We start from the raw sequence: 19,959 nt of genomic DNA, 5'->3' as shown, positions 1-19,959 counted from the left end.
GTTGTGAGGAAATGAATGAAGGAGAACCTTCACTTTTTCATTTGCTAAGCTATGTTGCATGGACTCGGGTGCAGGTATCCAAGATGGGTAATTTAAATTTTAAGATTCAGGGGTGCAAATCTGATTATGGATACAAGTGTGGGGATTCGACTAGAAAAAAATTAATATTATAAATATAGAGTTATAAAGACAATTTTGGACTTTTCCTACATTTAAACAACCATTCCAATTTACTTTTTCCTATGTCTCAAGGAAATTTTATTCCTAAAAAAATATTCTTTACTTTTTCCACTTTTAAGGTAATTTATTTTAGTTACTTTTTATATTAGGAATAGTATTTTTTATATAAAAAAAAGTAAATTTTTTTCAATTAGGAGTAGTATTTGGAAAATCAAACACTCACCAGACCTAAATGAATTAGGTTACCTTTTTATTACAATTTATTTTTTAAAAACTATAATTATTAAAAAACAATCACTCAATAGATAGCACCGACAATACAGATCTAAGCATTCTATCATTTTCTCTTTCTTCCCATCAAAATTTCAACGATCCCTTCCGCCGATGATAGCTCTTCTGCCGATGAATCACAGTCGCCAATTTTCTCACGATGATTACAATAACAATTACAGTCGTCGGTTTCTCCTTATCGACAACAAAGAAAACTTTCTTCTTGATGTTGGTCAATGTCTCCGGATTCATTTGACCAAATCTGAGATGAATCCTGCACCGACGTCCACACTAGTGTCGCGTCAGGATGGGTTTGACTGTATAACCACCGAGTTCAAGCAACATAGTTAATATGTCCTTTGGGTTGGTGGCAATGCATTCGAGCTTCACGAAGAAAAACGAACACCTGATTACCTTTCGGAATTCGGTGGCCATGATTTAGATAAACTCTTTGCTTCTTAGGAAGGGTGATGGAGCAATATGTAAAGACTGTAAGGTCATATCCAGTGTGAATCGTTCGACCCAGCATAAACTTTTGGTAATGGACGTGGAAATCAAGAAGGGTAGTAAGAAGAGGGGTTAGGAGGATCAACCAAGAATTAAGGGGGGTAGCTTGACCCCGACGAGTGCTTTGGAGATAAGAGAAAAGTTGGTGACTTTAGGGGCTTGGGAGATTAAGGGTAACATGGATAGTAGGTAGGAGACGAATTCCAATTGCATCAGGGAGACAAATAGAGAGGTGTTGGGTGTCTCAAGAGGTCGATCTACCAAAATAATTGGCGGTGCAATAGAGAAGTTAAAAGGAAGGTGGAGCCTACGAAGGAAGCCTATGTAAACTTGGTTGAGAGTGAGAAAGAAGAGGAAAAATAGATGAATAGGGAGGAGTATAAGTGCTAGAAAGGAGGCTAAGTTAGCGGTCACGGTGGCTAAAATAACTACTTTCAGAACCTTGTATGCAGAATTAGAGGAGAAAGGCAAGAAAATTGTATAAGCTTGCCAAGGCTATGGAGCGGAAAGGCCTTGACCTTGACCAAGTAAAGTGCATCAAGGGAGAGAATGGAAAATTTGGTGGAGGATATCCTTGTTAGGAAGAGGTGACAGTCTTATTTTCATAGTCTCTTGAACTACAAGGAGACAAATGCATTGTATTAAGGGACTTGGAGCACTCAAAGGAGTGTTGTGATTAGCGTTATTTTAGACTATAAAGGTTGAACGTTAGAAGGTCAAGGGTGCTATTCGCAAGATGCATAGGAGTAGAGCGACTAGATCAGATAAGATTTTAGTGGATTTTTGGAAAAACATTAGCAGGAAAGGTATGGAGTGGCTGACCGAGTTGTTTAACATCATTTTTAGAACGACAGAGATGCCAAAAGCTTGGAGATGGATTATGATGATTCCATTACATAGAGATATATTTAGAGTTGCAAAAACCTAAGTTACTCAGACTCTTTCACTTTTGATGTCGCACACATGTCGACACGATGTGGGTGTGGGTGAGGGTATGGGATACGTACTAGATTTAGTCAACTGATTTTGGGTACTTTGACCAAAATCGACTGGGAAAATCTGAAAAGATTTAAGAAATTCTATAATCAAAACAAAATCTAAGGTGAAATTGAAGAAAATGGAATAAATTGTACATAGAAATTTCTATGTTATTGTTTTTCCTTTTATCTCCTTTTAGGATTTTCTTCTTAAACAATATTTTCTCCTCATGTTTTCCACATAATATCTCAGAATTTATGTTTTATAACTCTATTTTTAGATATTTATATTATATTTTTCCAAATCCCTGCACCCGTATCCATGCGTATATCCATATCCCCAGATCTTTAAATTGAGATCGTGAAGGATCCAACCTCTAGATCCGCACCAGTATCAAACACCCTCACCCAAGTTCAAGAAACTTAGGCAACAACTATATAGGTATTATATTATTGAGTTATACTATGAAAGTTTGGGAGAGGTGGTAGAGTTGAGGTTAGAGAGGATCGTGATTATTTCCAATGATCAGTTCGGATTCATGCAAGGTCGCTCGACTACTGAAGCCATTCATCTCATGAGGAGATTAGTGAAGCAGTATAGAGAAAGAAAGAGGGACTAACAAATGGTGTTCAACAATCTAGAGAAAGCGTATGGTAAATCTTTGGAGGTGCTTAGAAACTAGAGGTGTTTCGATGGCATACAATAGGACGATTAAATACATGTACGATGAAGTAGAGACTCGTGTGAGGATGGTGGGATAAGATTAAGAGCAATTTCATGTTTTGATAGGGTTGCACTAAGGATCGACTCTTAGCTCATTTCTATACGCCTTAGTGATGAATGTTTTGACACGGCATCTTCAAGGGGAGGTGCCTTAGTTTATGTTATTTACTGATGATGTATTTCCAATTGACGAGACCCAAAGAGGATTTAATGATAAGTGAAGCATTTGGAAACAAACCCTGGACTCTAAATGGTTTAGGTTGAGCAGGACCAAGATGAAATATATGGAGTGCATGTTTAGTGATTTAACTCATGAGGATGACATGGTAGTGAAGCAGAATTCCTAGACCATTCAAAAGAGAGATAGTTTCAAGTATTTTTTATCTATGATACAAGGAACTATAGAGAATGATGAAGATGTAAAACATCATATCGGTGCAGGGTGGATGAAATAGAGGCTTTCCATTTTCGTTCTATGTGATAAGAAAGTGCCTCCAAAATATAAAGGCAAGTTATACAGAGTGACAGTTCGACCGACTATGCTGTATGGAGCGGAGTGTTGGTCTGTCAAGAATTCCCACATCCAAAAGTTGAAGGTGGTAGAGATTAGGATGATGCATTAGATGTGTGGTCTTAGTATGAGAGATATGATTAGAAATGATATTATTTGAGAGAATGTGGGAGCGGCTTCGATGGAAGACAAATACGAGAAGGTTAAGATGGTTCGGACATGTGATGAGGAGGTGCACGGATGCCCTAGTACAGAGGTGTGAGAGGTAGGCTATAAGATGGTTTTAGGTAGGGTAGAGGTAGGCTGAAGAAGTATTAGAGGAAAGTAATTAGACATGAAATGGAGCAGCTATAGCTTACTGAGGTCATGACCCTAAATAGGAGGTGTAGAGGATGCAAATTAGGGTAGAGGGTTAGTAGATGGGTGTACATCCTTGCTAGTAGGAAGGGATGCTTTGTTTATGGTCATGCCAGTAGTCGTAGTGCTTTGCGTGTGTCTTGTAGTTGAATAGTCGTGGTATTTTGGTGATGTTTATGATTTCAAATAGATAGTTTATAGTACTACTTTGTGGGTGTCTTGTTCCTGTCATTCTTTATTGGTGTGTTATTTCATCCTATCTTTTGTTTTTAGTATGTCTTTTTATACTGTTCTTTATTCTGAGCCAGGGATCTATTAGAAACAGCCTCTCTACTTCGTCCGAGGTAGTGGTAAAGAGTGTGTACATTCTACCCTCTCCAGGACCCGCTTTGTGGGATTACACTAGGTATGTTGATGTTAAAATTTAAATAGGCTCTTAATCTGATACATCTCAACTCTTCAACGAACTCTCAAAATTACTTCTTCATCAGGAAAATTCTAAGTACCTAATCTCTTCTATCATGGATAGCTTCAGCAGATCTATGCAGACCAAGCTTTATAACTAACCTACTCATACCTTTCCTTGTATAATAGTATAAATTCTATAGAAGGTAAACAATCAAGAAAAAAGTTTTCTATTTCCATAGTTTTAAAAAAACTATCAAGTATACAGCTTTTGTATATTACGAAAACTGTGAAATTGTACTTCTCTTTTGATAAGTTGAAACTGCACGTTTTAATATGCCAACCACTATCCCCAAAAAATGTCATTACACAAATTAAAGATTGTGAAGCAATGATTTCTTATGAGAAAATAGCTGATGTCTCCAATTTTTAACATTCTATAGTACATAAAAATACATGTATGCACTACATAATCATTTAATGTGTCAAAATAGAATATTATTATATAGAATTTAAGTTTTGTGCATCGTCAGTGTACGAAATATTTTACACTATCAGGTAAACTTGATTTGCTATTGCAGGTTACCTAATTTTTTCTTTTTAAATTTTTATATAAATAATTGGATAACCTGTAATAGCAGGTCAAGTTAACTGATAGTAAGATTACTCAAGAGAAAAGAACCCAAAGAAAAACAATAAAGAGATGCATAGCCATTTAAAAAATTGTAATAAGCTTTTTACCTCAATCAATGTGTCGTGAATATAATCTTTGACGTGCGCATATCTTTGATGAACATCCCTCATGATAAAGTCACTAAGTTCACCGTTGAACTGTACTCTTGTTGGCCCACCTTCAACAACTACACAGTGTAAGAGTCTACACTTTTCTTCCTTTGAAATTCCTATTCCCATTACCAAATTATAAATTAGTCTATTACTTACTCTAGATATCCGTTGTTTCAAATGAATATCAGCATGAAAAACATACCAGGAACATCAGAGAGCATCAGGTTTAAAAGTAGTTTCCAACGAATTTCCTGAGCATGGTGAACCTCGTGCAGAAAAATGGCATGCTCCATTACACCCTTAATCCCGAAGGTCATCGCTTGTGCTCCAGAAGCGATCACCAACTTGTCATATGAAATATTAAAGTTCCACGGCTCAAGGATGTCAACTCCATCTGTCATAGTTTGGCAGCTTACCTAGATGTACACATGAACTACTAATAACATATATGGCCGATGACGAGTTCACTAAAATCCTCCAAATTAAACAAAGAAATCAATCCATTAATTATTGAGCTAATGAAATCTAAACTCTGCTGAAAAACATTTTAATTCTCTAAGTGCCTTTAAAGCAAACTAAGAGCAGGGAATAAACTATCGTCGGCATAAGCTCACCAATTAGGATGTGTGACTGACTTATCAGATTGGGAGTTCTTGCAAGCTTAGGGTTAGCTGGTTTTTGGCTGGGAGAGCTGGTAAGAGAATGAAACCTTCAAAAGAGAGCATGGTTAACAAGCCAGCTAAGGAAGAACAATCTCCCCAACAATACCGATAATCCCTAGTTTAATCAGAATAGAAAACTAAGAGGTTCTAACTGGCCTAGCCTAACCAACAGCTCAGGTTCCTTGCGGAAGACAGCCAGCCAAATGATAAGTTCTGGGACTTTCAGTGCTCATTGGTGAGAACAAAGGAAGCAAGGCCATGAGCACTAACACTCAGAAATTTACCAACTGACTAAAGACAGAATCCTGAGAGAGCCTAGTGAATATCCCCTTAGTACGAAGGGCTCTCCCTCTCTATCGAGTTGCAGTTCCTCTTTTCTTTCAAACCTAGCTAGGGAATTGGATTGGATTCGCTCGAGCAACTGTGGAAGCAGATTCTGTGAGAAAGTGATACGGAACGAACAAGGGAACATGAAATCACACCCCAAAACAGTCCACAAATCACAACAAATCGTGGACCAAATGGGGACCTCTCTCGGATTCACTATCTAGAACAAGAAAGAAGAGGATACAAGGTGTTAATATACCAAAACAGCCAGCCAAGAACAAGTTTAGCAACACAAGATGAAGCTCCACAATATTACAATAGCAACAAGAACAAACGGGTTACATTAACAACACAAGAAGCCGAAACTAAAATAAGATACAAGATAGGTAGTTAGACAAGTGTTGATGTAGTCTTAACAACCCAAGAGCATATTCCACTCTTGGACCTTTAAAACTTCACACAACAAACAGTTAACTCTTACAATTGACACAAGAGAGGCGTCCACCACTCAATTACCAACGTATCAAGCAAAATGCAACACACAAGAGAATCCACCCTTATGTTATGCCCTAGTTTCAATTGGACTCTCTCTCACTCTAAGAGAAGTATTCTTCAATAATAATGATCAATTAAAGAAATAAACCTTACAATGTTCTATTTATACTACATTACAATAATAGACAAAATGACAAAAGGGCCCTTTAGTGACTAGTCTTCAAAAATACTCAAAAGTGTCATGACATGATCATACTTGTATCATCCTCTCCATCTTGAGAGAAATTTTCCCACAAATTCATAACCTTACCTCTTTTACAAAGGCACTTCACAATATCCTTCACACGACCACACATCTTCTACATCTTCCTCGCCTTGTATTTTAACCTTTTTTTGCTCTCCATCTTGAGGCTTGCCATCAACCTTAGCCGATTCAATTACTACTTCTTCCCCAAGATAGTACAATTTTTCCTCCCTTAGGATCACATTCCTCCGGTTTGGGCACTCACTAGCCTTGTGCCCCCACCTTTGGCATTTGAAGCATTGAAATCCCTTGGGATTGGAAGTAGAATTCAATTTACCTTCATACCTTAGAGGATGTTTTTGGACAACCTTGGTGGCCTCGGGTTGGGTAGCCATGAATGAGTTATCTTTGAGTCCCCTCTCAACCTCTAAAGTCGCATGGAAGATGCCATCTATGGTGTCGAATTTGAGAAGCGTCATGCGAGTGGAGATGTCCTTGTTTAACCCAACCTTGAACCGCATAATGTCATGACTTACTTGCTCGCCTCGGTTGTCAAGTTTCAACATCAATTGTTGAAATTCATCGTATTAAGCCATGACACTCTTGTTCCCTTGCCTCAAATTGTCCAATTTAGCTAGGAGCTCATGCCTATAAATCTAGGGCAAGTACCTTTGTTGCATAAGGTTCTTCAATCAAAACCAAGAAGGAGGTTGTCCCCCAATCATCTCATTCCCAAACCGTTTAACATACTCTCAACATGTATTAGCATACCCTTCGAAGTGAGCTAGAGCATAAAAACTTTTTTTTTTGGTGAGATCATTAAGTTGGAAGATCTTGTCACAAAATGACTCCCATGCAAAGTAGGCTTTGGGATCACTCTCACCTTTGAAAATGGGAAGGCTCACTTTGATAGAATTGAGACCTACATCTCGGTTTAGGTGGCCATCTCTCACCTCTCAGCCTAACTCCCCATGTCTACACCTCATTCTTTCTTTCCTCAAGTAAACATCATCATATGGCCCATAACCATCATGTTGTCCTCCCCTACTATAGCCTTCAACATGGATAGGTCTATTTGGGTTAAGTAGATCTTGTAGTGGCGGGATTGAATTTGGATAGTGAGGTCTTTGGTCAAGTGGAGTTTGGATGGGAGGGTTCGGGTTGGGTGATGGTATTTTGGTTCCAAGCCTTTTTTGTTGGACTTGGTGGAGTGAAGGATGGCTTGGTCTATCTTGTTCTCGGCTTCGGGAGTAAAGATTGGTTTGATTTATGGCAATTGGTGTATATTGCATTTGGTGCAAGGTGTCGAGAGTATTAGTTGGGAAAATGTTTTGAGGGGTAGAAGGTCGACTCCTTTGGCTTTCCACACATTCTTATCTCCCACTCATTGATGCCACATCCGTATCTAATTTCTTAAGACCCACATTTAACCTAGCCACATCTCGGGACATAGTTTCAAGACAAGCCAAAATGAGATTGATGGCATTATTATCCATTGTTTGAGCATTTGAAGCCTCGAGTTCCATTGTGGTGGTATCGAAAATAACCCTTCAAGTTATGGTCCAATCAAGATACCAAATCAGTCCGCAACGTCACACAAAATAATACAAAGCAAAACCTACAACACAAAACACACGTTATTTCAAAACAACCTCCCACAATGAGATCTCACCTTCAAGGTTCTACAAACTCAAGCTCAACATTGGTGGATGGCTCAAATAACCTCCAATTTAGCTCAAATTCGAAGCCTATACTCCTATAGTGTTAGAGAACATAAATCTAACACTAAAAACACAAGAAAAATGCAAAATCAAAAACTTAAAATTTAACCTAGGATCAAAATCGAGTTTAGTATATTTTTGGGGGATTTTCAATTTTGACACTTCTTTTTTTGTTGGGATTTTCAATTTCTATACTCTAATAGTGTTAGGGAACAAGATTTAACACTAGAAACATACAAAAATCAAGTTTTTTGAAAGACCCTAAAAACGTGAACAGTAACTTTTTTTTTTAAGATAATAATCCCAAAATTGATTTTGTTGGAACAAAATCAAACCTTGCCCTGATACCAAATGATACGAAACAAACAAGGGAACACGAAATCACACCCAAAAATAGTCCACAAATCACAACAAATCATGGACCAAATGGGGACCTCTCTCAGATTCACTATCTAGAACAAGAAAGAAGAGGATACAAGGTGTTAATACACCAAAATAGCCAGCCAACAACAAGTTTAGCAACACAAGATGAAGCTCCACAATATTACAATAGCAACAAGAACAAATGGGTTACATTAACAACACAAGAAGCCAAAACTAAAACAAGATATAAGATAGGTAGTGAGACAAGTGTTGATGTAGTCTTAACAACCCAAGAGCATATTCCACTCTTGGACCTTTAAAACTTCACAGAACAAACACCTAACTATTAAAATTGATACAAGAGAGGCGTCCACCACCCAAGCACCAAAGTATCAAGCAAAACGTAACACACAAGAGAATCCACCCTTATGTTATGCCCTAGTTTCAATTGGACTCTCTCTCACTCTAAGAGAAGTATTCTTCTATAATAATGATCAACTAAAGAAATAAACACTACCATGTTCTATTTATACTATATTACAATAATAGACAAAATGACAAAAGGGCCCTTTAGTGAGTAGTCTTCAAAAATACTCAAAAGTGTCATGATCATGATCATACTTGTATCAGAAAGTCATGTACATTAAAGAAATAGAAGGGATCTCCATCTCTGTCATAAACCTAGCTCTGCGCATCTTGGATGAACAAAGTGTGCAATGCATGAAAGCTAATAAAATGGTGTATTCGGTATGACAAAAATTTGTAATGTTCGGTTATCTTGATTTATAGGATTGTTTTCCACTAAAAAGGAACAACAAATACTTATCCCTAATTGGCACATTCATTTTGTTAAACCAAGCTTAAGTGGTTACGACATCTTGTTAATATTGATAGAGTTAGAGGAACTAGAGCAGATTGAATCCATCCATAAAACCTAGATTGGGGAACTATTGTAATCAATGCCTCACAACAACATCCAAAGGTGACCTTTGGATTCTTAAGCATGGGGCAAGTGATGTTTTGCTGTTAGTGTTTTACAATGCATTCATGGTTCTCTTAGTGGTTTATACACAAAATTTACAAGAGCGATTCTTAATTGAGATATTTAGTACGTAAGAAAGTTGGAAAGGATGAACTAAAGCTAACTTGAATATTTGGAATACAAATTAAATCAATTGAAGATAGCTCACAAGGACTACCACATACCGCATGAGCACTATGAGAAGGAAGAAAATTTTGTCTAGAAAGAGAACTTAAAAATAGCTCAGCATCACACAAAGCATGAACTGAAATTATTGGCGGAGCACGAGCGTCACACGAATGAGTTTTTCTGGCAAATATTCAGGGATTAATTTGATTAAATCCTTATTTCCTACTGGATATAGAAGTTCTCTCTCTTCCATCCCGCTCATATCAAGACTTACCAAGGAGGAGAATAATATTTGTGAAACAAAAAAGAGCTTCGAAGAGTTTTGAATCCATCCTAATTTTGATTTAAATACAATTGATAACTAAGCCTTATTATAATTATAAGGTAAGTTGAATGCATTACCACCTGAGTTTCATTCCAAAATAAAATTAGAAAATCATTACTAATAATCAAGAGATATAAGCGTCTATCGGAGACAGCCTTTCTACTTCTCTTGAAGCAGTGGTATGGACTGCGGACATCTTACCCCCCAGACCCCACTATGTGGGAATACACTGGGTTTGTTTTTGTTATTGTTGAATCAAGAGATATAAGCAGTAGCATGAAAACTCATAATCAATAGAGAAATTAAAGCGAGACTTTGGGAAGCACATCATTTATTCATCCCAAATCTTGATACAAGTGCTTAGACCAACTATAATGTAAGGAGTGGAATGTTTGCCAGCCAAGAACTCTCACGTCCAACAAATGAAAGTTCTAGATATGAGGACATTGAAATGGATGTGTGAACATACTACGAGCGATAAATAAGAAAGAATAGTATATAAGACGAGGTGGGAGTGACCTTGTTTGAGGATAAGATAAGTAAGGTTGAAATAGTTCAGAAATATTAAGAGGAGATTCATAGAGGTGTGTCACGACCCGAGCTGGGGCCCTAGCCGTAATGAGCATCCCGAACCATGGAGGCCCGGGCGCCCTTCTACTCCTAGTAATCATGCACAATACTCAAATAATAAAGAAAATATGCGGAAATATAATTCATTTCGGAATTCATAGTTATACTCTGAGTTCAATCCTAACAATACAGAAAGAAATCCATCAATATTTGAACATCATCTATTTCAGACTATGAAATCTCTAATACATACGAAAGGTAACAAACTATTTTAAACTGGGTCAAGGCCGCCAGTGGACCTAAGCCAAAATAAATGACAAGTCACCAAAAAGAAATAGGCTTTCCTGATTAAAGAACACTCACCAACTGCACACTTCACTCTTGTCTGAAAAACTCTACGGCTTTACAGGACCTCTAGACTGAGCCTCAAAACCTAAAATATAGGAGGTCAATATAATTGTACTGGTACACAGAGCAATCCAAAATAGTGAATTTATACATATATAATATAGGCGAGAGCAAGTCATAAAACACTATACATAAAATAGTTTGAAATACATAGGCCATCTCAAATGATCTTAAAACAATCTTGTCAATGTAATTCAATGCTCTGTATTACTTATGAGCTAGGTGGCACCTCTTAAGAAGAGATGGGCGAGCCACCTCAGAGAAGGAGTGGCTTTCGGCCGTAAGAAGCGGAATCGAATAAAAGAAGGGCTTCGATCGATTGAACTTTAGCAAATACAACCTACATATCTAAAATTTTCCCACGAGCACTATGGGATCCGCCATTAACTCAATGGTCAAGCCCCCAACCCAAGTTTGCCGCAAGGGTTAAAGTATCTGAATCTGATACACCCCAAGGCACTAGGCCAGCATATAATCCCCCCTCTTGGGGAAGTAATGAACCTGTATCGGTAAAACACGGTTTTGGGCAATAAGTTTCTTGAACTCAAGCCTTCTTTGGGTAACCACCTAACTCTCTTTAAGTCCAATTTTAGCCTTTTCTAAACATGAATCATTCTAAGTTCAAAATCTGATAATCTGAATGAGAATCTACTTTTTGTTCTGTTCTGCATTATTACTGTGGCATTATCTGAATTGGTATCATCATACCAAGACTTGCAAGTCGTATATAAGCCATTCGATATCATTTATAATTTTCTCTTTCAAAACATAAAGTTTGGACCACCATACTTCAAACAATTCAAGAATATTCATACTTCAAAGCATTTGTCAAATAATGTAAAATTCATCGTTTTCAGCTTTTCAACATACATGTGGTGGCCATGAAATTTATGACAAAACGTGTAACTTTCTTAATAAACATCTTTAACCATTAACACCAAATACAATATCCCCTATTCATGGTAAAACCATAATCAATTCTTAACAATCATAAAGGTATTTGAAACATACTTCGCAAAATACATTCAAATAAATCATGACTTACGAAAATAAGAAATCTTTAAACAAGAGAGGGATTTCCAATAATTGATGCTCTCAATCCAACATTTAAATTCATCAAGTGCATGCATTTTTATAGATATAAGTAAGAGTTCAATTTTTTTTAAGGAGAGAAGAGTTCAATTTTTTTTAAGGAGAGGCCTCAAGACCAAAGCTATAATATTATTAAAGAGTTCATAATGCACAATTGTAAATGTAAATATCAAAACTCCTTTGCAAATTCATGATTTCTAAACTTTAAACCATATTCAAAGTGTTCTCAACAAGCCCATGTAGTTTTAGAAAAACCCCACGTACCCTAGATTATTTAGGAGGAAAAGTGGAACCCAAATCTCGCTTAAGTTCTTGAAATTCTTGACTTCAAAGATGAACTCTTGATCTATGGGGGAGAGACTTGGGTTTTTAATTTGAGAGGCATTGGTGAAGAATGAGAATATTACTCTCAATAATGCCATTAATCATTTGTTTTCATGTTTTGAGGGATTAGGCAAAAGACCAAGCTGCCCTGGGATTTAAAAATCTGCAACTTGAACGTCGTTTAAGGCCTTACCGTGACGCGGTGAGCTTGTCATTACGATACCCACCGCGACACGGTGGAATCGTGGTGACTTACTGGATTTTAACAATTGTTGTTTTGGGATTCACCGTGATGCAGTGCAATTGCGATGACCTACTGGAATTGGACAAATTTTGAATTGGCCTCCATCGTGATGCGGTGAGGATTCCATCACTATTTCCACCGCGATGCGGGGGAATTGCGGTGGCTTGCTGGAACAAAAATCCAAAAATATTTTAAATGCTCATCAAGGATTAATCAATAGGAAGGCTTTTGGAACATTAATGCGTTGGAATGACGGTCTACATACTAGCCCAAAATGTAGGTCGTTACAGTGTAAGAGATTGGCTATGGATGATTTTAGAAGAAGTATGCCAAAAAGTATTGAGCAGAGGTGATTAGGTAAGACATGATATAGTTCCAGCTGATCAAGTACTTCACCTTAGATGGAAGCTTATGGAGGACACGAATAAAGTTAAAAGGCTAATTACTTAGTTGAGTGTTGTTGCATATCCTTCCATACTAGTGGTCATGAATACCACAGGTAGTTTCTTGTTATTCTATTTCTGTTACTAGTTTATGTTTATTGTAATGCAATTATCATTTTATTTTATTATAGTTACTATTCCTCCGTAAGAATGCTCTAACATGCTTCCTTTAGTGTTTTGTCATGGCTTCTTCATTTGTCTTGCTATATTATGCTTTTCCTTGAGCCAAAGACATGTCAAAAACAGCCTCTCTATCTAAGGTCGTAAGATCTGTATACACTCTACCATCTCTAGACCCCACATATGGAATTACATCGGGTATGTTATTGTTGTTCTTGATGATTCGAAAAAACATTATCCTAGGTTTTTTACTCATCGAATACTCTGTCACTTAATCTAGTTAGATGTTCCATTTAGAGCTCATTTGGGATTGTTGTTACAAAACTGCTTATTTGAGAAGCACTTTTATAAAATAGCTTTTCAAAAAAGTGCTTTTGGAAAACAAAATTGTGTTTGGTAAATTCATTTGAAAAGTGTTTTTGATAAATAGATTGTGTTTGGATAATCTTCTTCAAGAAGTTCTTTTTTGAGACAAATGACAAAAAAGGAAATGTATCAATAGACTTTTACTAATAAAATTAAGTTATAGAGGAACGTTATTTTAAATAACTATTATAATATTTTTAAGTAAAATTTTATTTGTATTTAATTAAAAAATATGTATTCTAATATTTTAAATCAATATTTATATACATAACTACATAATATTAAATAATGATATATTACTTAAATAACTTACATATGATATTTCTTGAATTATTTATTTAAAATTAAATATTCAAAAAAGAATTTACAAGTGTTATCAAAATACAATCTTATAACATGATTCATCTGTCACTTGTTATCATTAATAATAAAAAATATAAAATTATATATTCTTCAGTCGATCATCATCAATGATGTTTTCAAATTTATTTAAAGAAAATGAGTGAAAATAAACTAATAATATGTAAATCATAAAATAAAATAAAGAATTATGATGTAAATATGAAGTTTAAAATTTTAAAATTAAACTTTAATCAAACTTAAAAGATATGATAATTAATTATTAAGGAATATATATGTGTGTGTATAAAATGTGTGTGTGTGTGAGTGAGAGCGATAAGAATATTTTTTTCATGAAAAATAAATTTTATGTTTCTGCTTGTTTAAAAAAGCAGAAAATAAGCAAGAAAAATTGCTTCTCCTTCTTTTTAAAAGAACTTTAGCAAGTTTATGAAACACCCTTATTTTAAAAAAAAAGTGTTTTTTTTCCTCAAAATAAGTATTTTTTGGGGGAAATAAGCAATCCCAAACAGGCACTTAGTCTTCAATTGTTAGTTTATAAATACTCAAATTGTCTCTATATTTTGTTATTTAAATTTTTCGAGTGTGGCACTTCATGATATTCGTTAGTGTAAACTAATGTAAGTTCTCCGTGGGTAGGTTCGACCCAGAACTCTAAAGTTAAATCAGTTTGCAACTAGTGTTTATCCTGTATAGGATGAGTTTTGGGCATATTGAAACACGCTGGAAACCGACCACTGCATAAGCCACTAGTGGGCAGTGGCTTAGAAAAAGCAGCAGCGCCTTGTATAGGTTGGCAAGAGCTTCACAAAGCAACTTTTTTGCTTCACACCAGTTAATTCAATCAATAATTGGATACTAATGTCAAATTTTGATATGTAAAAGCATAATCAGAGTAATATCCTCATACCTTATTCTATTTCTTCCAGGACTATGAATGTCACCAGCTTGTATATTCAATCTTCACATGGGAAAATGACCCCCAAAAAATTAGTAAAGTAAGGAATTCTTATAGAAATTTCCATGGAAAGCTAACACATCCTGACATATATCCATAGTTGGATTCTTCATGAGTCTCCCACATTTACTCTTTCAAGGATTTTAAAGAAAATAGACTTTTTGTGTGAGAAAAAAGGATATCTTTGTTCCATTTTATGGGGGAGATGATGAACCTTTATATATTTAAATAATTAATTTTAAACTTTTTATTTTACACTTCCTAAATGAGATAATCTATAACCACATAAAAGTAGTTATAGCCTCATCTTCATGAGTTTATCATATTTGTGCAGTTATAAGAATAATAAAATAAAATGATGACAAAAAAGAATGATACTATGTCCCATTTTATGGAAAAAGAATGATACATTTTTATAGTTAGAAATAATCTAATTTTAAACTTTCCAAGGAGATGATCTAAAGCCACACTAACATGGCTTGTTTTGGCAGGGGCGTATCTATACGGAGAGCAGCTTCTTTTTATATATTATGTATAGCAATATTATATCTCTTAACGTAGATGGACCCGATATTTGAACTCGCAAGACACCATTTTCTTAGCATAGGTGTTAGAAAAAATTCCAAACTCGCGAGATACCATTATCTTAGCATAAGCATCAGAAAAAATTTCAACGATAACTAAGGAATAATGTCATAAGTGATTGGTCACTAGTGGTGTGAGCTACGCAAACTGCCGCAGATTTGAATCCTGGATACATCACTTTTTATTGTATTAAGCCCTTTAACTTAAAACAATAAATAACAATGGAAATGTGTCAAGTCGGATTCGATCTAGGGTCGCAGGTAGGTCAGCATTAGCCTCAACCAACACTTCAAGTGCGCAATCCTGCTTGTAAGAGTGCATAGTTAAATATATACTAGTTTCTCAAGGTGTGTGTGTCCATATATATATACATATATATTTTTGAAGTTGGCGGGTGTACGTGGCCCTACTCATACATGTGGGGTTGCCTCTCTCTTTAAAATTACATCAATATATATGTGTACACTCAAGCTCAAAAAGTTCTATGGTGCAATTGTTATTGGGTGCACATTTACATGTGTTTGATTAATTTATTATTTGATTAATTTATTAATTATGACTGACTTATTTGATAAAACTAAATTTAGATATTTTCCAAAATATTATTTAGATGAATAAAGTACAAAAATTACCAAAATATAAAGAATTAAAGCAAATAATATCTAAAAAACGTAAAGAATTAAAAATAAGGATAGAAAGACTGCAATATAACATAATTGTCGGAGTTAGTAAAAACTCAATAAATGCACAAAAAGAAGAAATATCAAATTTAGAATCAACAATAGATAGTCTAGAATATACATACCAACATGATCTATTAACAATTAAATAAAAATGAACAAAGAAGAATTTATAATAGATGAAAAATATATGAAAACCATGAAGGATTAAAAATAAAAATAGTATTTTCTAATCTAGGAAGAAGGTATAAGAAATAGGTGAACATTTATATTTAATGTTAGAAAAAGAAGAATTAAAATTAGAAGATAAATTGACAGCTATGGTAAGAATAGAAAAAAAATGAAGAAATAGATAGAAAAAAAGAAATAGAAAAAATAAAACAACAAACTACAGAAGAAATACAAAAAATAGAAGAAACTAAAAATAGTAGGATTGCTGAATTAGAAAAAGAACTACAAATGCTAAAAGATTTGTATGAAAAAAGACAGAAAGAAAAAGAAGGAAAAGATATAGAACAAAAATTATTAAACGAGATAAATCAATTTAAAGAAAAATTAGAAATAAATACAATAGATGTTAAAGAAACAGATAATTATAATTCGGAAGATAGTGAAACATATACAGAAATCTTAACAAATACAAAAAATTTAGAAATCAATGAAAAACAAGAAGTAATTAATGAAGAAAACTTAGAAAATAGAAACACAAAAATAAATACTCTTGATAAAAAAGAAGATGAAAATATAATTGCTAGAACATCAGAAATAAGAAAACCTACATATTATAAGAATAAATTTAAAAGATATAATCTAAAAGATGAATATGACAAATGGACACCAAAACAAATAGTTAATAAAAATTATTACTTTTTAGACTTAGATTGTATAATAGATACAGAAAAAACAATACAATTATGGATAGGATATATGACAAAACAATTATTAGATAATACTATAAACGTAACAGATGCACCAGAATATATAGAAAGAACACTAATAGGAACAGTGAAATTATGATTTTCAAATTTAACTGAAAATAGCAAGAAGGTATTAAGAACCGATAAACCTACAGAAGAAACATCATCAACAACTACAACTAAATTAACACCTATAGAATTATTAAAAAAATATGAAATAGCTATAAAAGACGAATTTAGCAGCATGACAACAATAGAAGAAGAACAAAATGAAACAAAGATACAAATAGGAATTTAATGTTAAAATTAGCAATATGTAATATGTGTTACATAGATGAATATATTTGCGCATTTAAAGAATATAATTATGAAGGACCATATAATATAGAAGAAAGTAAGGAAATAAGAAGATTATATTTTAGTAAATTACCCGAACCATTTAGTTCAAAAATAATAAAGAGTTGGGATGAAGCAAAAATAGTAGATACTCTAGGAGCAAGAATAAAATTTTTACAACAATGGTATAGAAACCTATATGAAAAATATAGAGAAGAAATAAAAATGGAAAAAACATTAATAAGAAATTTAGCATGTTGCAAAGATAAAATAGCACCTCAATTTGGATGCGAAGAAAGATATTATAAGAAAAAAAAAGACATAAGAAATATAAGAAATACAAAAAATCAAAATATAAATATAAGAAACCAAGAAAAAGATATTATGTAAAAAATTATAAACATAAAAGACCATATAGGAAAAAGAAATCTATAAAAGAATGTACTTGTTATAATTGCAGAAAATTAGGACATTTAGCTAGAGAGTGTAAATTACCTAAAAACCCAAAAAATAAACAAATATCAGAAATAAAAATAGAAAATACAGAATATATGCAGATAGATTATATAGATTACGAATTAGAAAGTGAAGATAGTATATATGAAATTTCAGAGAATGAAATAGATAATGAAATAAAAGTGAATTAGATGAATTAAATGACTGAAGAAAATATAAAAATAATAACAAAGGAAGAATATTTAAGTGAAGAAAGAACAGATCAAAAAATAAAATTTGATAGTCACATATTTGATGAAATAAAAGGAAAAGAATTAGATTTAAGTATAGAAAAAATATTTAAAATACCAACAATAAAAAATATATTTAGTAAAAGAAATGAAGAATACTATGTAGTAAGCCAAAAAGAACATGTAATAGACTGTAGATATGCAAAAGGTAAAGCTAGTATACCACTAGTAACAAAAAGGATAATTAATAAAGAAATAAATGATATAAAAATTAGAGACCCAATAAAATACGTACACCTAGGAGTATAGAGATATTAATAAAAGCATATTTCAGAGAAGGAATAAATACACCAATAGAATTATACCTAACAGATGATAGAATTATATAACCTATAGAAAAAAGTTTAATAACGGCCATAAAAGGAAATTTAATATACCAAAATATAGATAAAAATATAGATAAATCATTAGTATTATATTGAAAAATATCAGGAATAGAACTATCCCCAGGAAGTAAAATATTTACAGTAAGATGTAAAAATCTATATGTATTAACAACAAAACATAAAAAAATGGGAAAAAATAAAATTAACAAAATAAAAATAGAAAGTCCTTTCGAACAATTTGTAAAAACAATTGGTAATAATGATTATAGTTATAGAGACATAGATATAGAAGAAAATTTAGAAATAATAAATGATAGAATAAGCACAACAAAAAAGAATAGTTTATGAAAAATCAGAATCATCAAGTTCATCAAAAAGAACAAGTTATGAAACAAGTTCAACAACTAATTTAAACCAATATTACATAACAGGAACAATAAATGAAAAAGAATATTTAATACTCTTAAATACAGGACAAGAAGAATATTATATAACAAGATATCTAATAAAAAATGAGGAAATAAAATCTGACAATAATATATGCCCAGATCTACCAAGAAGCTTAACAAACACTAAAAATATAGCAGAAAAAGAAATAATAATAGGAGTTAGAAAAATAAAAATAGAATTTGCAATAAAGGAAGAAATGCAAAAAACAGACATAATATTAGGAATAAAATGGCTAGAACAAGTAAGACCATATAGTATGGAACATGCACAATTATCTATAACATATAACAGAGAGAAATTATTCATAAGAAGAGCTTTAACGTGATATGAAAATATATGTATTAATGAAGATAGTAGTAGAAGGGTATTGCAGTAGATATTATACGCCTATGATAGATATAGGAGCAGAAGCTAATTTATGTAGATATAATTGTTTACCAAAAAGTAAATGGGATAAATTAAAGATACCAATAATAGTTAAAGGATTTAATAACGAAGGAAGCTTAATTACTTATAAAGCTAAGAATGTAAAAACACAAGTATGGGATAAAATATTAACAATAGAAGAAATCTATAATTATGAGCTAACATCAAAAGATATACTTTTAGGAATGCCGTTTTAAGATAAATTATACCCACATATAATAACTAGAATGGATTGGTGGTTTACAACACCATGTAAATAGAAAGTAAGGGCAAAAAGAGTTACTAATAAAATAAGAAAGAGAACTGATTGGATAGAAGGAAGTGAAAAAATTACACAAAAATTAGAAAATATAAAAAATACTGAAGATAGAATAGAACTGGTCGTATTTTCAATAAATAAAAAGAAAATAACTATATTTTGAACAAGTAAGATAGAAATAATTAAGAAAAAATTAGAACAATTATATAGTGAAGATCCATTAAAAGGATGAAAAAAAACATAAAACCACTATAAAAATTGAATTAATAGATAAAAATAACATAATAACTCAAAAACCATTAACATATAATTTTGATGATTTAAAAGAATTTAAAATGCACATAT

The 19,959-nt window shown here is 33.2% G+C and overlaps 1 pseudogene; it reads right to left on the bottom strand.

Annotated features, from left to right (window-relative positions):
• Positions 1 to 19,959, bottom strand: part of LOC107841329 — a 37,519-nt pseudogene that overhangs the window by 6,057 nt on the left and 11,503 nt on the right.

The sequence above is a fragment of the Capsicum annuum genome, chromosome 9, assembly GCF_002878395.1.
Source record: "Capsicum annuum cultivar UCD-10X-F1 chromosome 9, UCD10Xv1.1, whole genome shotgun sequence".
Classification (NCBI taxonomy): domain Eukaryota; kingdom Viridiplantae; phylum Streptophyta; class Magnoliopsida; order Solanales; family Solanaceae; genus Capsicum; species Capsicum annuum.
This window is presented reverse-complemented; position numbering and strand designations above follow the sequence as displayed.